Below are 18,947 nucleotides of genomic sequence, written 5' to 3'. Positions count from 1 at the left end.
AGAAGGCCACACTGAAGCTTTTGGTGTGAGAATTTTTATTGGACCCAAAATATTAGAAGGGAGCAAGTGGTATTGAGTATAGACGAGAATCACTTGTGGAGGATCAGTGCACACTTTGACCATCATTCTCTTAGGTGATACGTCTCAGATCTGTGTCATATGGCCAATCCTATAATGTATAGCTGTTGGCACGCATGACAAGGGTATGGGCGGGGATGTGTGTCCCACACACGAACCCAAATCGGACACCTGTATTCTCTAATTTTGATGATGAAAAAAGAACCAAAGCTCAAACTTGATCGCAAAGAAGTTCCTACTTCGGTCTCGTTTTTTTTAACCATATTTAGTTTAATTTCAATTACTATTGAGTAAAATTTTAAAGAACAATATAATCACATGTTACACTTTTATGAAGCAGAATACTTATAAGTGTCTAAGATGTGTCCACATACCAGTATCCAAGTTTTTAACACATTTCAAGCTGAGTTCATCAATCCTAGAATTTGAAATTTAGGGAGGTCTAACACACATACCCACATCCAATACATTTACCCGAGTCAAGGAAACATATACCTCTACATAAAGAGAACCCTTAAGAAATCAAATTCACCAAAGTAAGAAAACCCAAGTGAACCATATGTTTCAAATAAAAAAGAACCAAAGTTGACGGTATTTAAGCTAGTATGCAGCTGGTATAGTCTGATATTTGTTTTTGTTAGCCAAGATATGACAGCCACAAATCATGGGATGTGGCTACCGATATTAGCTGGAGATATGATAGCCTTAAATCACGGAGTTTGACTTTATTTATGCATATATAGGCATAGAATCTGAAATGATTCTATTTAGTTTCCTTTCCTATAATATTAACATGTGCTCTTTTTCTACATAAATACTAGAGCTGCAAATGCCTAATTTATCTAATTCAAGCATTTACACTTCCTATTCCTTCTATCTTGTATTTCTTCTTGGTATCAGAGCCAACACCATTACACACACTCCAGCTGCCTGCAGATGTTTCTGTGTGTTCCTGTTTTGTGATCAAAAGCAGGTAGAAGAGGAAGGCTCAGTGGGTTTGCCTGAGGCTGGAATAGACGTTTCTTCTGCGGCTGGAATAGATGTTTCTTCTGCGGGGTGCATTTCTTCTGCTGGAGGAAAATCACCGTAAAAGGATTCATCTAGAATTGTGTCAGAAACACGTTTTCGTCGATGAGTAGAAGAAGGAAAAGGCTGTGGATCAGCCTGAATTTCTTCATCTATGGATTCAGAATCTGAGTACTGATCAGAGAAAACATGTATTTGTTCTTCGGATTCAGTATCACTGTCAGATATACGAAAATTATATCCCAAGTGTGTAAGGAGATCTTCGTATTGTAAAGAAGTTTCTCGAATCTGGTTGATGATATGAGTGCTTTCGTCAAGAGATAATTGAGGATTAATGTATAATTCCTGTAAACATTGAAGATAATCGACGATGTTATCATATTCAGCTTTGGTGAAGCTTGATGAAGGGTGTTCCTTTAAGACTTTAAGAACTTCATTACCATAAAAAAGAGGTTTAACCTTATATATGGTACGATCAGTAGGCTTGTGGCCTTCGGTATGAAGAAAGGATGAAGCAACTGGAGGTATAGTATTGCTGTCTTTCTCATCAGGAGGATCACCAGGAGGTGGGTATAGATCAGACAACTTAGCTTTCTTTAGTTTGGCTAGATCGATAGTCATCTGATGAATCTGATCTTTTAGATCTTGATTTTCATGATTGCATGATAAAGATATAATCTGTGTAAGAGTTTCAAGCTTATCATTCAACGAGATCATTCCTTGTTGCAAATCTTCAAATGAGGTGTCCATTTGAGAGTTTAATAGAGTAAGGTTACTTTGGAAGGTGTATTTCCAATCATTAACCATATCGACAAGGAAATTCATTCCTGCTCCAATTTGGGTAAAATTGGGTGGATCTGAAGTTAAAAAATGTGGAATATGAGTATAGTTATTAGGGTCTTTTCCTACAATATTACAGATACAATTAACAGAAGTAGTTTGTGCCATAAGAAACAGTTAAGGGTTCTTAAGACCTTTTGACCATTGTTATGGTGCCTAAAACCGTAGGTTCCTGTAGCAAAGCTTTAACTAGTCGTACAGACAAACAAGCTAATACAGGGAAATATGGGCTTTAAACAGTAATCAAACATATGAGATTTATAACAGTAATTAAAGCACAAAACTAAAACTGAAATAATACTGAAATATATGAAGGAAATCTTACAATAGTAGTCCAAGCTCGAGATACGGCTCTAATACCAATTACAGATAAGTGCGGAAAAATATAAAAACTTAGAATGTTTTACAAGAGAGAGAGAAATTAAGAAAAGCTTTTCAACTTCAGATACCGAAACCATTATGGAGTCTCGGTTTAAATAGCATTACAAAAGGTAAACAGTTCCGGAGAAGATAAGAATGAATCTTTTCTTTTACTGTTTGGAAAAGTGGATGTCAGCAATAAAGCCCATATTTCCCTGTATTAGCTTGTTTGTCTGTACGACTGGTTAAAGCTTTGCTACAGGAACCTACGGTTTTAGGCACCATAACAGTGGTCAAATTTTATTTGCCAAAAACCTGCTTTGCAATCAAACTTACTGAAGAGTTTTGCTCCACGAGTTTGATTTATGAGAACATCTTTTCGAGGAATAAAATATCCATCAAAAATTAAATGTTCATTAAGCCTTTTATAGTTTATTACCATGCGGGCTTTACCGCGCTTTACCTCACTATGGTTTCTAACCATGAAAGCGGGGCTGCTATGAGGACTTGTAGTACGTTCAATGAGCTTCTTGTCAAGAAGATCTTGAAGTTGATCATCAAATTCGTCGATATCTTTTCGGAGATAGATCATGGGTTTGACACGAATGATGATGTTATCGTCTTTGAGTTTGAGGCTGCAAAAACGAGGACTCCTTTGCCATAAATGTAAAGGATTAGCAGAAAATTTTTGTCTTAAAAGAGTATACAACCAGTGAGTTTCGTCTAAGACAAAAATATCATTTGTTTCACGTTTTGGAGGTGAAAACATATCATTACAAACAGAAGCTAAATTTTCTTGAATTAAAATTTCAACAACTGTTTTGTCTTTTAAAGTTAAAGAAATGGTTTTTTCATTTAACTGTAAAGGAAGATAGCTGTAAATAAAGTTACATCCGAGAATAAAATCACCATGCATATATGGGAAGCAGAGTAATTTTGGGATAATGAATTTTTTATCAGTTAACCAAATATCAATATCTTTTGCTTTGAATTGAATAACATTCATGCGTGCTTCAGCATCAATACCTTGTACTCCAATGGGATGTTTCATTTGGCGCCATTTTTCGGATGGAATGGCATTGTATCGGCAACAACTAGTAGTTGCACCAGTATCAATAAGAACACAAAGGCTATATGGTTTATAACCTTTGAAATTAAGTATACCATTGACATAGGTGTACTTGCGTTTTTTCCCCTGAGAAGGAGCAATCAGAAGTTCTTCATTTCCTTTTCGAAAATGGTAAAATTGAGCAGACTTCGTAGTGGATCCAGGGAGAAAAGGTGCATCGACTAGAGCTTTTCCTTTTTCTGCCCATGTAAACCTTCGTCGAGGAGGTCCGGCTAATGTAAGTGAGAACACTCCTAAAAAGGAAAAGGTAGATATTTGGACTTTTCAGGAATGGTTTGAGGAGACCATTTGATTAATTAACAAATTTTGTAGTGTTTTTTGGAATTGTTTATTGTCGTGTGACCGAGTATGGTAGATTCAGGGTCCGCCAAGTAACCAAGTTGCCACCAACAGTAGCCCGAAGTTAACCTCCTATCTAAAATTAATCCTGCATAATCAACATTTGTCCAAGTCCCAACACATAAGTGACAATGATTGGCAAACAAAATACCAAGGGCCGGATATCCCTTCAGGTAGCGAAGGATCCGAATAGCTGCATCAAGGTGAGGGGTACGAGGAAAGTGCATGAATTGATTCACGACACTCACGACATAAGCAATGTCATGTTGAGTCATGGATAAATAGATGAGCTTCCCAACAAGTCGTTGATACTGACGAACATCCGACGATAACTCTCCCTTAGAATCAACCAACTGATGATTATGCTCAATTGGAGTATTAACAAGACGAGCGCCAAGTTGGCCAAAAGCAAAAAGCATGCCAAGGACATACTTGCATTGAGAATTGAAATGCCAGTGTTGGAGCGAGCCACCTCAATGCCCAAGAAGTATCGAAGGAGACCAAGATCCTTAATCTACCTTAGCAATTACAATAGTATTACCAACGGTAAGAACAATATCATTGACATACACAATGCGGGCAACTATCTTACCACCTAAATGACGGAAGAACAAGGTATGATCAGCTGCACTCTGATGGAAACCAAATTGAAGCACAGCAGTGCCAAAGCGATTAGACCAAGCTCAAAGAGACTACTTGAGGCCATATTAGGAGCGAAGAAGACAACAGAACATATCGGAATGAGATAGAGCACGAAAGCCCCAAGGAGGAACCATATACACCACACATTCTTGACATCTAACTGAACCAAAGGCTAAGATCGAATCGCAGCAATGGAAAATAATACGCAGATGCCAAAGGGACAAGGCAGAGTCGGTCGTGGGAGTAGAAGCTTAAGCCTATTGTTTGCGACTTTAGACCTACGGAAAAGGAACAATTTCCCTTGCTGGAAGGGTATTACGAGTAATACTAGAAGACGAAACGGGAAATGGTAGGTGATCATCAACCATGTTCAATGGAAACCACTCACCTTGAGGACCAACTGAACCATTATAGTATGGTATATGCTCAAAGAAAGAAACATCCATGGATATAAACAGTTGAGGACTGGGAGAATGGTAACACCTATAAGCTTTTTGAGATTGAGAATAGCCCCAAAACACACACTTCAATGCCTTGGGGTCAAGCTTTGTATGAGTCTGCCCCAATTGTTGAACAAAGCACATACACCTGAAGATCCGCTGAGGAATCAAAAAAAGAGATTGATTGGGATGTAAGATTGAGAGGGGCTAAAAGTTAATAACCTAGAAGGGGTCCTATTAATGATGTAGACAGCTGTAAGAACTGCATCTCCCTAAAATGACTGGGCAACATTCATGCCAATGCAGATGGCTCTATCTAAGTCAAGGATGTGGCGATTCTTTATCTCAGAACCCCCATTCTGTTGAGGAGTTTTAACATTAGACATCTGATGCCTAATCCCAAACTGTGTACATAACCGTTGTACCTCCCCATAAGTGTACTCTGTACTATGGTCAGATCTGAATTTTTATTGATACGACCATAGTTAGTCTAAACCATTGTCATAAAGTTTTTAAAAATGGTGCACACCTCATTTTTGGTCTTCATGTGATAGACCCGTGTAACACGGCTATGATCATCAATGAACAACACAAAATATCAAAATTCAAGACTATAATTAATTGGGGAAGGCCGTCAGACATCGGAATGAACAAGATCAAAAGGTGCTGAAGCAGTTTTAATACTACTAGCAGGATAACTAGAATGAACATGTTTAGCTAGGTGATACGTCTCACAAGATAAATCTGAGACTATCACATTATAAAATAAGGAGTTGGTGCAAAAGGGACAAGGCAGTCTGTAGTGGGAGTAGAAGCTTAAGCATGTTGTCTGTAACTGTAGACCTTAGAAAAAAAGAATAATTTCCCTTATTGGAAAGGAATTATGAGGAGGAATACCAGAAGACGAAATGACAAATGGTAGGTGATCATCAACCATGTTCAATGGAAACCACTCACCTTGAGGACCAACTGACCCATTATAGTATGGTATATGCTCGAAGAAAGAAACATCCATGGACATAAACAATCGATGACTGGAAGAATGGTAACACCTATAACCTTTCTGAGATTGAGAATAACCCAAAAACACACACTTCAATGCCTTAGGGTCAAGCTTTGTACGACTCTGCCCAACTACTGAACAAAGCACACACACCTGAAGACCCACTGAGGTATCAAAAAAAGATATTGATTGGGACGTAGGATTGAGAGGGACTAAAAGTTAAGAACCTAAAAGGGGTCCTATTAATGATGTCGACAGCTGTAAGAACTGAATCTCCCTAAAATGACTGGGCAACATTCATGCCAATGTAGATGACTCTGGCTAAGTCAAGGATGTGGCGATTCTTTCTCTCAGAACAACTATTCTATTGAGGGGTTTGAACATTAGACATTTGATGCCCAATCCCAAACTATGAATATAACCGTTATACCTCCCCATGAGTGTACTTCGTACCATGGTCAGATCTGAATTTTTATTGATACGACCATAGTGAGTCTCAACCATTGTCACAAAGTTTTTACAAATGGTGTACACCTCATTTTTGGTCTTCATGTGATAGACCCATGTAACACGGCTATGATCATCAATGAACAGCACAAAATATCAAAATTCAAGACTAGAATTAATTGGGGAAGGCCCTCAAACACCGGAATGAACAAGATCAAAAGGTGCTTAAGCAGTTTTATTACTACTAGCAAAATACGTTGGGCTTTATTAGATCAAACACATGTGCTAGTGCATAAGTTGGGTTTTATTAGATCAAACATAATTAGAAAATGAAACTGAATGTGCCTGAGTGAGAAAGGGGTATCCAACAGGTATAGGTCGTTCACTTCACAGCCATTGTTAATCGTCCGTTTCAACACCGGATACTGAAAAATGCAGTGAGAGGGAAAGCACGTAACACTATAATTTAATTGTTTAGTAACACAAACATGGTATATCCGGTAAAGTTAAAGCAATAATTGATATGTGACCCTTCTGAGCAATAGAAGATGGAGAGCCATCCGCAAGGCATACCTTGCGATTGCCAAAGCAGATACTATAAGATGAGGAGGACATATCAATCATATTGTCTGAAGCACCATAATCAATGATGCATGGCGTCGAAGATGTAGATACACTGTGCAGATGCAATAGTACCTGAGTGGGCATAAGTGGATGTTGGCTGAGATGATGCCTCCATTGGATAGACGAATTGTTTGAACTTGTCCAAATCAGCCTGAGCCGAGATAACTACAGCAGAAGATGAAGAGGTAGAGTAAGCAGGAGAAGACAATGAGACTGGTTGCGTAACAGAATGTGCAGAGGATCTAAGTAGTTGTTGTTTCTAGTGTAGTGGGTGTCCATGTAGTACATAACAGCGAAATTTGATGTGACCAAGCTTACCGCAATGGTCACACCGCCCACGTTGTCGTTGAAGAGGAGGGCAGGTGGTAGAACTCTAAAATAACTGGGACGGTGCAGTTCCTGAAGGGTTGGGAACACGAACTGCCATAGCAGAGCGATCAACAAAAGCAACACCTAATGGATGAGTTTGACGGCTCTCATTTGACAACACGTAGGAGTATCCATCCTCTAGAGTAGGGAATGAAGACAAGCCTAACAAGTGAACACGAGCATACTCAAACTCGTCGTTCAACCCAGCAAGAATGTGATATACTAGGTTTTTATTAGGCTTTTTAATTGTGTTTAGTGACTCTTAATCACATTTATTGATTCTTAATCGTGCTTAGTTATTCTTAATCAGCTTAGTGATTCTTACTCATGCTTAACGACTTTTAATCATGCTTAGTGACTTGTAATTGTGTTTAGTGATTTAATTGATTTTATTGTATTAGTGTGATTAAACTTGTTAGTAAGGGAGAGTTTTGTAATGAATTGACTAGCCAAGACATAACCATAGCATTATCTGAAACCACTGTGGATATGTCTTCTCAAACTTAGCTGGCTATAGCTATATGTTTCAGAATCAGAAATATATCCAATATTTCCTTTGCCACCAATGAACATCCTCGCAAACTGTGCCCAAATCAAATAATTAGAACCATTCAACTTCACTATGGTGATTTGAAGTCCTAGATTTTCTGATAAGTTGGTGGCAAAATAACACCACCACCTACAGAACTCCAACTATGAGAATTAACAGTCGAGGACCCTGAATTTGCCATACTTTGTCACACGATAATAATGTAGAAATTCTCTATGTAAAATATTCTGATCATATATTAACATTAACATCTTGTACAAGTATATATAGGAAAGAGGGAAAGCTTTACAAGGAAAAGAAAAAAATATATTCCTACAAATCTGTTCCTAATTTAAAGCAATCAATCTATCATATTTTACTGCAATCAATCTATCCTACAATCTTATAAAATCAAAGCCTATCTTCTAGCTAGTTACTTGTTAAAACTTCTTCTGGACATGGAATCAAAGTCCCTCTTCCAGATGGCCAAGCAACGCTCACTCCAATATCTCCAACTGCTCTCAAACATTAAAAAGGCCTAGGTAAAGGTTCATTCCATACTATTGGCATTGCAATACTTGCTCCCCAATGCTTATTAGATCCCAATTCAATGTCTCTTACATTGCTTTTGATATTAAAAAGTGACCTAGCAGAGAAAGTTTGCTGTGACTGAGATGCGGCCGGAGTCTACTACTCCGACCAGTCACCGGAGTCATCAACTCCGATGCAATCCTCTGTCATTTTTCTTTGCGCTTTCTCTTTCTCTGTTGGGTGTGTCGTTGTGGGCTTTTTGTTTTCCTCGCCTTTGTTATGCATTCGTTTTTGGAAGTTGCTAGGTTGCCTCGTCTGTTTCAAGGTGGGACTGCAAGATCTGCAAACACGTATAGAGGACCTTCGAATTTTCTGGATGACAACTCGGTTGGAAGAAGAAAAGAGGACCTTCGTTTGTGTTTGGTGGGCAAGTTTGATAAGGAAGTGGGTGATATGGCTCAAATCGCGGTTTGGGCGTCTCGTGTTTGGAAGGTCTCCTCCAGTGTTGGGGTTTCTCCTCTGCCGGACTCCTTGCTGTTGTTTCGCTTTCCCTCTCTGGCAGAAGCTTCACGGGTGCTCAAAGAGGGGCGTCAGGATTGGGGGACGGCTAAGTTACGGGTTGACAATTAGAGCTTCAGGGTAGGGTGTTCTGAGGTGTTGAAAGGAAAGGGGCTAAAGATTGTGAGGCTTTATGGTCTCCCTCTTCATCTCTGGAGCAATGCCCTGTTTGTGACGGTCGGAGATTTGTGTGGGGGGTTTATTTGGGTGCAGGCCGATGAAACCTTGGATGCTGAAAGGGTGCGTATCACAATCTTAGACGGCAGGGTCTGCCCTTCTTTTGTTTTCATTCACGACGATCGGTTTTGTTATAAGGTGGCTGTGTGGGAAGAGAAACCTCCGGAACTTGTGCCGACGACGGAAAGTTTAGAAGGAGGGGATGGTTCGCACTTGCTCAAGGAGACCGAATGGTTGAGGTGGGAATCTATGGGAAAGAAGGGATTGGTCGAGCTTCAAAGATGGAAGGAATGGAGAGATGACCTCTAGATTCGCAATTCGGAATGTTTTCGACGAATTTTCACTCAGAAAAGAAAAGATGTTTCGTCGGGTGTGTCTGATTGTTGCCGGTACAAGGGTTTCCGGGATTCTCAGAGGAGGGGAGCTTTCACCGAGGTTGGCTGTCCGGCGTTCTTGAAGATGTGGGATCGGGGAAGACAAAGTGCTGGCCCTTACGCGAACCAAACGCGTAACGCGTATCATGCGCATGGGAGAAGGAGCTTTGCTGGCCATACACGTGGATGGCGCACAGGCATCGGACGTTATAAGTGGAATACAGCTGGTTCCCATTTCAGTTCAAATGCTTGGGCTTCGAACGTTTTGGTACACTCTTGTGGTGATGGGCTTAGTGTTGGGCCGAAGGCTAAGATTTTGGGAAATAGTGTCCCTTCATCGAGTGGGCCTTGGATTGGCAATGATTAGGATCGGGCTTCAAAGGGTCCGTTTGAAGGTAAGACGGCCCAACTGAAGGATTCTGTTGTATTTGGGCTTGTTGATCTAGATTGTGGTTTAAAGGGCGGATCGGATTCTTTTAATGCTGTTTCTGGGCTACTGTTGAGCAATAGTTTTGGGCCCCTGTCTAAGGTTGTGGATGACAACGTTGTTTATCCGTCTGGCGTGATTTCTGATGACTCCAGAGGAGGACATCGATCTAAGAGGTGTGTTCAGGGTCACCGTCTGAAGAAGAAAGTGTCCCTTCCTTCTTTTCGTAGAAGATGGTCAAGGAAGGAGAAGCAAAAGTGGGTTCCGAGTTCCCCAGATGACTCTGTGCCGGGTAAGTTGGTCTTTTCACTTGGGCTCCCTCCTCTTCACCCTTCTCCTCTTCCTATCATCCTTGTGGAGTTTCACGACGGTGTTTGGGGTTGCAAAAGAGAGTGGAGGAGTCATTTTGCTTGTCCCCAATTTTTGAGGGAGAGCCTGAGGTTGATTGTTAAGATGAAAACAGTGTTTTCGCGCTTGGCTCCTCTCGGCTTTGTGATTTTAGTAGCGAGGGAGTTATGGTTTGCGTGGGAAGGGATGTGAAAATTAAGCTTGATGATGTGTTAGCCAACATTTTTTTTTGAAGGAATTGCGTGATCGTCTGGCCTTGAAGAGCGTGCAGTGCAATTCAAGGATTTCTGGGAATGATAAGGGGGCTGTAAAGCCGTTGAATTGCTGTTCCCCTTCTTTTTCCGATGGGTGGGAGGGAGATGAAGGTTCCTCTTTTGAAGGGGATTTGGGCTTGGTTCAGTGGGAAGGGGGTGAGTTTGATTTTCGCTTGTTTGAACCTTTGGCTGTTATGGGGCCGGAGGGGGAGTGTTTGGAGGCATTCGCTGCTGGTATAGGTAAGGAGAGGCCGGAAGAGGAGTGGCTGAGAGAGAAGGGTGGTGAGTTGGGTTCTCTTTTGGGAGTGTCTTTCGAAGGTAGGATGGATGAGGCGATGAGGCTGTTTAATGAAAATCTTGATGCTCAGCTTGTGGATAGGGTGACGAGTAGGGTTGGGTTTCAAGCTGAGGTGGGGGAGAGGGAGGTGAGGAGTCCCAGTGATGTCGTTACTTATGAAAGGAGGAACAGGGGTCCAGGGAAAGGGTTGGTGGAAGGAGGAGTGGGAGTGCTTTTTCATCTGTTTCTTTATGAAGCTTCAAATTTTATCATTGAATGTCCGGGGTCTTAATGACTCGAAGAGAAGAAAAGTTGTGAAGTCGGTTCTACGGAAAGAGGGTGGTCATGTTGTGTGTTTGCAAGAAACTAAGATTGCTTCGATGACGGACTTGATTGTGCGAAGCTTGTTTTGTGGAGTGGATTGCTCTGGATGCAATTGGCTCTGCGGGTGGAGTTCTTATCATGTGGGATAACCGTTGGGTTTATTTGGTGGATTCTCAGGTGGGGTTTTTCTTTGCTTCCTGTGTGTTCTCTTTGTTGGAGGATGATTTTCGTTGGGTTTTCTATGGTGTTTATGGCCCTACAGAAGATAGTGTACGTCATCTGTTTTGGGAGGAGTTGGGAGAGGTTCGTAGGCATTGGGAGCGGAGCTGCCTTGGTGTGTTGGAGGGGACTTCAATGTTGTTCATTCTCCTTTCGAGAGGTCGACGGGGGGAAGATGGACGTTTGACATGGAGTCTTTTTCGGAGTTCATTGATGTATCGAGGTTGATTGATTTGCCTTTGCTAGGTGGTCCTTTTACTTGGTCTAGTGGTCGTTCTCCTCCTACTTTCTCTCGTCTTGACAGATTCCTTGTGTCGAGTGATTGGGAAGAGAAATTCTCGGATGTTGTTCAGGCTACCTTGGCCCGCCCTTTATCTGATCATGTTCCGTTGATGTTGGATTGTGGTGGTTTCCGTAATAGAAGATCCCCTTTCAGATTTGAGAATATGTGGCTTCGAGCTGAGGGATTTCTGGAGTGTGTTTGATCGTGGTGGGAGGGGTATAGTGTGAGTGGCTCTCCTAGTCATTCTTTTGCATCTAAGTTGCGTTTGTTGAAGAACGATCTTAAAGTTTGGAATAAAGAGGTGTTCGGTAACCTTGTTTGGCGGAAGAATAGGGTTTTTTCAGAGATTGCTGATCTTAATCGGATGGAGGGTCAGGGTTTTTTGTCGGATTCCTTGAGACTTAAGAGGTTGCAGTGTCAGGCGGAGTTTGTTGAGATTGCTGTCATGGAAGAGATTTCGTGAAGGCAAAAATCTAGAGCATTGTGGCTCAAGGAAGGGGATAATAACACAAAATTTTCTCATAGACTTGCCAATTCTCATAGGAGGGGCAATCACATTGGGAGAATCCGTGTGGATAGGGAGGTGTTTTGTAAGGAGGAGGAGATTTGTAAGGGTTTTGTTGATTACTACTCGATGTTGCTCACAGAATCTGCTGGTTGGCGACCTTTGCTCGAAGGGCTTCAGTTTGATTCATTATCGAGTGAGGAGAGCTCTGTTCTGGAGGAGCCGTTTTCTGAAGAGGAAGTCCTTTCCGCTTTAAAGAGTTGTAACGGGGATAAAGCCCCAGGTCCCGATGGTTTTTCCATAAGATTTCTCTCGGAGTGCTGGGAGGTGGTTCGTGAGAAGGTAATGGGTACTTTTCATGCTTTCCATGCTCAGGGCTCTTTTGAGAAGAGTTTGAATGCCACGTTTATTGCTCTCATTCCGAAAAAGGGAGGGGCGTTAGATGTTAGGGATTTTCGCCCTATAAGCTTGGTGGGGTGTATTTACAAGTTGATTGCTAAAGTTATGGCCTCTAGGTTGAGGAAGGTCTTGGATGGTGTCATTTCAGACTCTCAGAATGCTTTTGTGGGAGGTCGATAGATCTTGGATTCAGTTCTTATTGCTAGTGAATGTATTGACTCCAGATTGAGTGGTGGGAGTCCAGGTGTTTTGTGCAAGCTGGACATCGAGAAGGCGTACGATCATGTGAGCTGGAGTTTCCTCCTCTACTTGATGGAGAGGATGAGTTTTGGGGAGCGTTGGAGGAGATGGATCCTGTTTTGTATTTCCTGTGCTCGTTTTTCAGTTCTTGTGAATGGAGCTCCGACCGGTTTTTTCTCTTGTTCGAGGGGGTTGAGACAAGGGGATCCTATTTCTCCGTTCTTGTTCCTTCTTGTGATGGAGGCCCTTAGCAGATTGATTAAGAGGGCGGTTGATTTGGGTTTTCTGAGACGCTTTAGGGTGGGCAGGGATGCTGCTAGCCAATAGGAGATATCCCACTTGATGTTTGCTGATGATACTTTAGTGCTCTATGATGCTGATGTGGCTCAGTTGAGATATCTGAGATGTGTTTTGGTCTGGTTCCAAGTTGTCTCTGGGTTAAAGGCGAATGTTGGCAGGAGTGTTCTTGTGCCGATTAGGGAGGTCCCTGCGATTGAGAGGTTTACACAAATTCTTGGTTGTCGCACTGGCTCCTTCCCTATTTCTTACTTAGGGTTGCCCCTGGGTGCTCCTTCGAGAAGTGTGGGGATTTGGGATTCGGTTGTGGATAGATTCGAACGAAGGCTGGCGGGTTGGAAGAAGCAGTATCTCTCTAAGGGGGGTCGGGTCACTCTGATTAAGAGTACCCTTTCTTGCCCATAGTTGTTAAAGGCTCAAGGCGCGCAAAAACGCAAGGCACAAGGCGAGGCGCGCGCCCGACTGAAGCAAGGCGCACGTTGACAAAAAAAAAAAAAAACAAAACCCACCCAATAAAGTATTAAAGATGCAATAGTACATATAAAAAATCAATCTAATTTTCTATAACTATAAGCACTATGATTCATTCTATTTTTCATTTTTGGGTAAGTGATTTAACAACTAAACATTCTTTCAATAATAGAACCTAATTATATTATATGAAAATAATATAACTATAATTTAGAGTACACTTGTGACTTAACTAATTATTTCATTTTAACATGTTAGAATGGAATAAATACAGGCATACAATTTGGCTGCAATTGTGATTAAGCGAAGTAACTGCAGAATGTGTTGGCTCAAATTGGGAAATAGATGGGTGGAGATAGATCGGTTTGGTGCTAATTTTTATGGATTCAGTATTTCAGTGTTAAGTTTGATGTTAATTTGACTTCAATTTGGTGTTAACTGGACAACTTCTCTCTATCTCTCTCTATTTGGTGTTATGTGAATTCTGTATATAGTAGAAGCTTTGTATTCCTCTGCAAATTTAACAAGAAAATCAATTAAATACCTTCTGATTTCAATAATTTTTTTTTTTGGGTGACTAAGAAAAAGAATTACATTCTGTCACATACAGCAATCCAATAAAAAAAAAACTAGCAACTTTATTTTAAGATTAAAATAAAATAGCAACATAATAAATTTGTCACAGTCCAGAGTCTCCAGACTCGAGAAAAAAATAATAATAATAATAAATAAATAAATAAAAAGAAGAAGAAAAATAAAAATAAAAAAATCTGCCAAACTTGACTCGGCCAAGAGAAGAAAAGGAGGAGGAGGAGGAGGAGAGAAGAAGAAGAAGAGAAGAAGAAGAGGGGAGAGGGGAGAGAAGGGAGAGGGGAGAGAAGGGTGAGTGGGGGGGAGAAGGAGAGGGGTAATGCTAAGGGAGGAGGGAGGGGTAGGGGGGTGAAGGGGATGATTATTTCCTCATGAAGTTTCGAATTTTATCGTGAAATGTCCGCAGTCTGAACGATCCGGGCAAGCGCAGGGTGGTGAAGATGGCAGTGAGGAAATGGGGGGTGCACTTGGTGTGTCTTCAAGAAACAAAGATTGATTCTTTGTCTGATCGGGTGGTGAAAAGTCTGTGGGGCAACCGCTTTGTTGAATGGGAGGCGTTGGATGTTGTTGGGACTTCAGGAGGTGTTCTTATTATGTGGGATAGGAGATGGCTGACTAAAGTTGATGTTTGCAGAGGGAGATTTTCTTTATCTTGTGCTTTTGTAATGGAGGAGGATGGCTTCACTTGGGGTTTTTCTGGGGTGTATGGGCCGGTTGATGATGTTGTGAGGGATGGTTTGAGGGAGGAGTTGAGTGGGGTGAAGGGGAGGTGGGCTCTTCCTTGGTGTATGGCAGGAGACTTTAATGTGGTTAGATCCCCGGCGAAGAGGTCTACAGTTGGCCCGTGGACTCAGGCTATGATGCACTTTTCTGATTTTATTGATGGCCACCAGCTTATTGATCTCCCTCTTGAGGGAGCTTCCTTTACTTGGTCCAGTGGAAGGGAAATTCCAACTTTCTCTCGCATTGATAGATTTTTTATTTCAGGTGAATGGGAGGAGAAATTCCCGGATGTTGTTCAGGCAGTTTTGGCTAGGTTGACGTCGGATCACATTCCTTTGGTTTTGGACTGTGGAGGTTTGAGATCTTGCAATACTCCTTTCAGATTTGAGAACATGTGGCTTCGTGTAGATAACTTCCAGGAATTTGTCCATTCTTGGTAGGAGGAGAATCTGGTGGTGGGTACATCAAGCCATATTCTTGCCGGAAATCTTCGAATCCTGAAAACAAATCTTAAAAGGTGGAATAAGGAGGTGTTTGGGAGCTTGGTGTGGAGGAAGAATAGGGCTTTGGCTGATATTGCGGAGATTGATCGATTGGAAGGGGAGGGTGCTATTACGGAATCTCAATGCAGTAGAAGAGCAGCTTGCCAGGCAGAATGTGTGGAGATTGCTCTTTTGGAGGAAATCTCGTGGCGTCAGAAATCTCGGGCATTATGGCTCAAAGAGGGGGATCGTAATACGAAGTTTTTTCACAGAACTGCTAATGCTAATAGGAGGAGTAATCATATTGGGCGGATGTGTGTGGATGGTGCAATTTTGTCTTCGGAGGAGGAGGTGCGAAGTGCTATTGTCTCTTTCTATCAAAGACTTTATTCTGAGCCTCTTCGTTGGAGACCTCGTCTAGATGGTCTTCACTTCGATTGATGGGCTGGAAAATCCTTTTTCGGAGGAGGAAGTGCTGAAGGCTTTAAAGAGTTGCAATGGTGATAAGGCTCCAGGTCCTGATGGTTTCACGATAAGATTTTTGTTGGAAAACTGGGAGGTGGTCCGGTACGAGATTATGGGCACTTTTCATGAGTTCAATTCCACGGGGCGATTTGAGAAATCGCTTAACGCATCTTTTATTGCCCTTATTCCTAAAAAGGGTGGTGCTTCTAATATCAAGGATTTTAGACCCATTAGTCTGATCAGGTGCATTTACAAGATCATTGCAAAAGTCCTTGCCTTTAGATTGAGGGAGGTCCTAGATGGAGTTATCTCTGAGTCTCAGAATGCTTTCGTTGGGGGTAGACAGATTCTGAATTCCGCTCTTATTGCTAGCGAATGTGTGGATTCTAGACTTCGTAGTGGGACTCCTGGTGTTCTGTGCAAGCTGGATATTGAGAAAGCCTATGATCATGTTTGCTGGAATTTCCTGTTCTATCTATTGGAGAGGATGGGTTTTGGTGAGAGATGGAAGAAGTGGATTGTTTCTTGTGTTTCCACTGTCAAGTTTTCGGTGTTGGTGAATGGCTCTCCTTCGGGGTTCTTTGGCAGTTCTCGTGGGTTGAGACAGGGGGATCCTCTCTCCCCTTTTCTTTTTATTATTGTTATGGAGGCCCTTAGCAGGCTGATGAGAAGGGCGGTGGATTTGGGTTTTCTTAGGGGTTTCAAGATTGGCCCTGAATCAGTTCAGCAGTTGGAGATCTCTCATTTACTTTTTGCGGATGACACTATTGTTTTTTGTGAGGCTGATGTATCCCAGTTGAGGTATCTAAGATGTGTTTTGGTTTGTTTCCAGGCTGTTTCTGGTTTGAAAGTAAACGTGGGAAAGAGTGTGATTGTTCCTGTGGGGGAGGTTCAGGAGGTGGACACTCTGGCTGCTGTTCTAGGGTGTGGGACGCAACGCTTTCCCATCTCGTACTTGGGTTTGCCGCTGGGGTACTCGGCTAGGAAGGTGGGAAGTTGGAACCCGGTTATTGAGCGGGTTGAGAGAAGATTAGCGGGTTGGAAAAAACAATATCTGTCAAAGGGCGGTAAAGTTACGTTAGTGAAGAGCACTTTGTCAAGCCTTCCAACGTACTTTCTTTCGCTTTTTCGTATTCCAGCCTCTATTGTTGGAAGACTAGAAATGCTCCAACGTAATTTCCTTGAGGGGGGTCGCGGAGAAGAGTTCAAGTGTCATCTTGTCAAATGGGAACAGGTTTGCAGGCCTATTCGGTTGGGAGGGCTTGGAATTAGGAGATTGGCCCTTTTCAATTGTGCTCTTCTTGGTAAGTGGCTTTGGAGATTTGGTAAGGAAAGACATAGATTATGAAGAAGGGTTATCTCATGTCGCTTTGGGGAGGAGAGAGGAGGGTGGTCAGTTAGACCAGTCAGGTCTGCTAGCGGAGTGGGGGTGTGGAGGGCCATTGGTAAGTGGTGGGATGCCTTTTCCAAACATATTAGATTCAGAGTTTGGGATGGAAGAACTGTCCGGTTTTGGGAGGATCCATGGTATGATGATAGGCCTTTGGCCCTATTGTTTTCCAGGCTTTTCAGGATTGCTGTTGACAAACATGCTATGGTTGCTGACTACTATCGCCTTGATAGTGGAAGGTTGTCTTGGGATGTGCGTTTCCGGCGAGCTTTTCAGGATTGGGAGCTGGATGATGTCACTGGGTTTTTGGCTCTCCTTTACGGACAGGAGGTGGAGGGGTCTGGGGCAGATTCCTTGATTTGGGTGCCTTCTTCTCAGGGGATGTTCCAGGTCCGGTCCTTTTTTGTGTGCCTTTCTGGTTTTCATGGTACCTCATTCCCATGGAAGACGGTGTGGAGGTCTAAGGCGCTTCTTAAGGTGGCCTTTTTTATGTGAACTGTAGCTTGGGGCAAGATTTTGACTTTGAACAATTTGAGGAAGCGAAGGCATATCATTGTTAATAGGTGTTGTCTTTGCAAGATTAATGGGGAGTCAGTGGATCACCTTTTATTGCACTGTCCTGTGGCTCATGATTGTTGGAGTTTGATGTTTGGCCTGTTTGGTATTCATTAGGTCATGCCTCGGTCATCTTGGGAGTTGTTAGATATGCGGAGGGGCCAATGGGTGGGGGCTCAGGCCAAAGTTTTTTGGAGGGTGATCCCTTTTTGTATTTGGTGGAGCCTTTGGAGAGAGCGTAATGGAAGATCTTTTGAGGGAAAGGAATCCTCCATTGGGGTGTTAAAATTCTCTATCATTTGTAATTTGTTTTGTTGGGGTCAGGGGAGAGACCACTCCTCTCTTGAGGATATTGTTGATTTTATGAGCTCTTTGAGTTCATAGGCTCCGTTTTGTCTTTGTATAGTTTGGGACGCGTTGCCCTTTTGATCGCTTTTAATACAATTTACTTATCAAAAAAAAAAAAAAAAAAGAGAAAAAAAAAACTGAGACAGATCCGAGAGGAGGAGGAGGAGAGAAGAAGAGGAGGAGGAGGAGGAGGAGAGAAGAAGAAAATAAGAAGAAGAAGAAGAAGAAGAAGAAGAAGAAGAAGAGAAGGAGGAGGAGAGAAGAAGAAGAGAAAAAAAAACTGAGATAGATCCGAGAAGAGGAGGAGGAGAGAAGAAGAAGAGAGAGAAGGAGAAGTTGGAGAACTTACCGGCAGAGTCGCCGACGCAGATCCGGCATATCAACGCAGATCCGAGAGGACCGAGACCGAGAGTCCAACTGTTGTCCAAGTCGTCGCTGCCTCTGTCTTCTTTGCTTTGCTTTTTGGTTCTTTTTTTTTATTTTTTATGTTGTAACAATGTAGCTTGTAGGTTTTTAACTAATAAAATAATATAATAGGAACAATAAAGTGAATACACAAACAAAAGTTACAAAACCAATATAATAAAACAATTAAAAAACTACAACTTCAATTAGGCGCGCCTGTGTAGGAAAGGCACACGACTTCTTTAACCCATGCGCCTTAAGTCACTGAAGGCGATGAGATGGCGCCTGGAGGTGCCTTGCGCCTCCGGCGCCTTTAACAACTATGTTCTTGCCTCCCCACTTATTTCATATCTCTCTTTTAGATTCCTTCCTCTATGGCGGAGAGGATTGAGAGGTTGCAACGCAATTTTCTTTTTTTTTTTTTTTTTTTTTTTTTTGGGGGGGGGGGGGGGGGGGGGGGGGTTGTGAGTTTAAGTTT

General features: G+C 42.1%; 1 protein-coding gene across 2 annotated transcripts in view; it reads right to left on the bottom strand.

The window, feature by feature from the left end:
- Positions 1-18,947, bottom strand: part of LOC132284656 (DExH-box ATP-dependent RNA helicase DExH14) — an 87,981-nt gene that overhangs the window by 3,294 nt on the left and 65,740 nt on the right. The gene's annotated exons all lie outside the window — the stretch shown is intronic.

This window comes from Cornus florida, unplaced genomic scaffold (genome assembly GCF_030987335.1).
Source record: "Cornus florida cultivar Cherokee Brave unplaced genomic scaffold, ASM3098733v1 CherokeeBrave_3.0.0_Hap2_Chr11, whole genome shotgun sequence".
Lineage (NCBI taxonomy): Eukaryota > Viridiplantae > Streptophyta > Magnoliopsida > Cornales > Cornaceae > Cornus > Cornus florida.
Note: the sequence above shows the minus strand (reverse complement) of the source record. Positions and strands in the feature narration are given on the sequence as shown.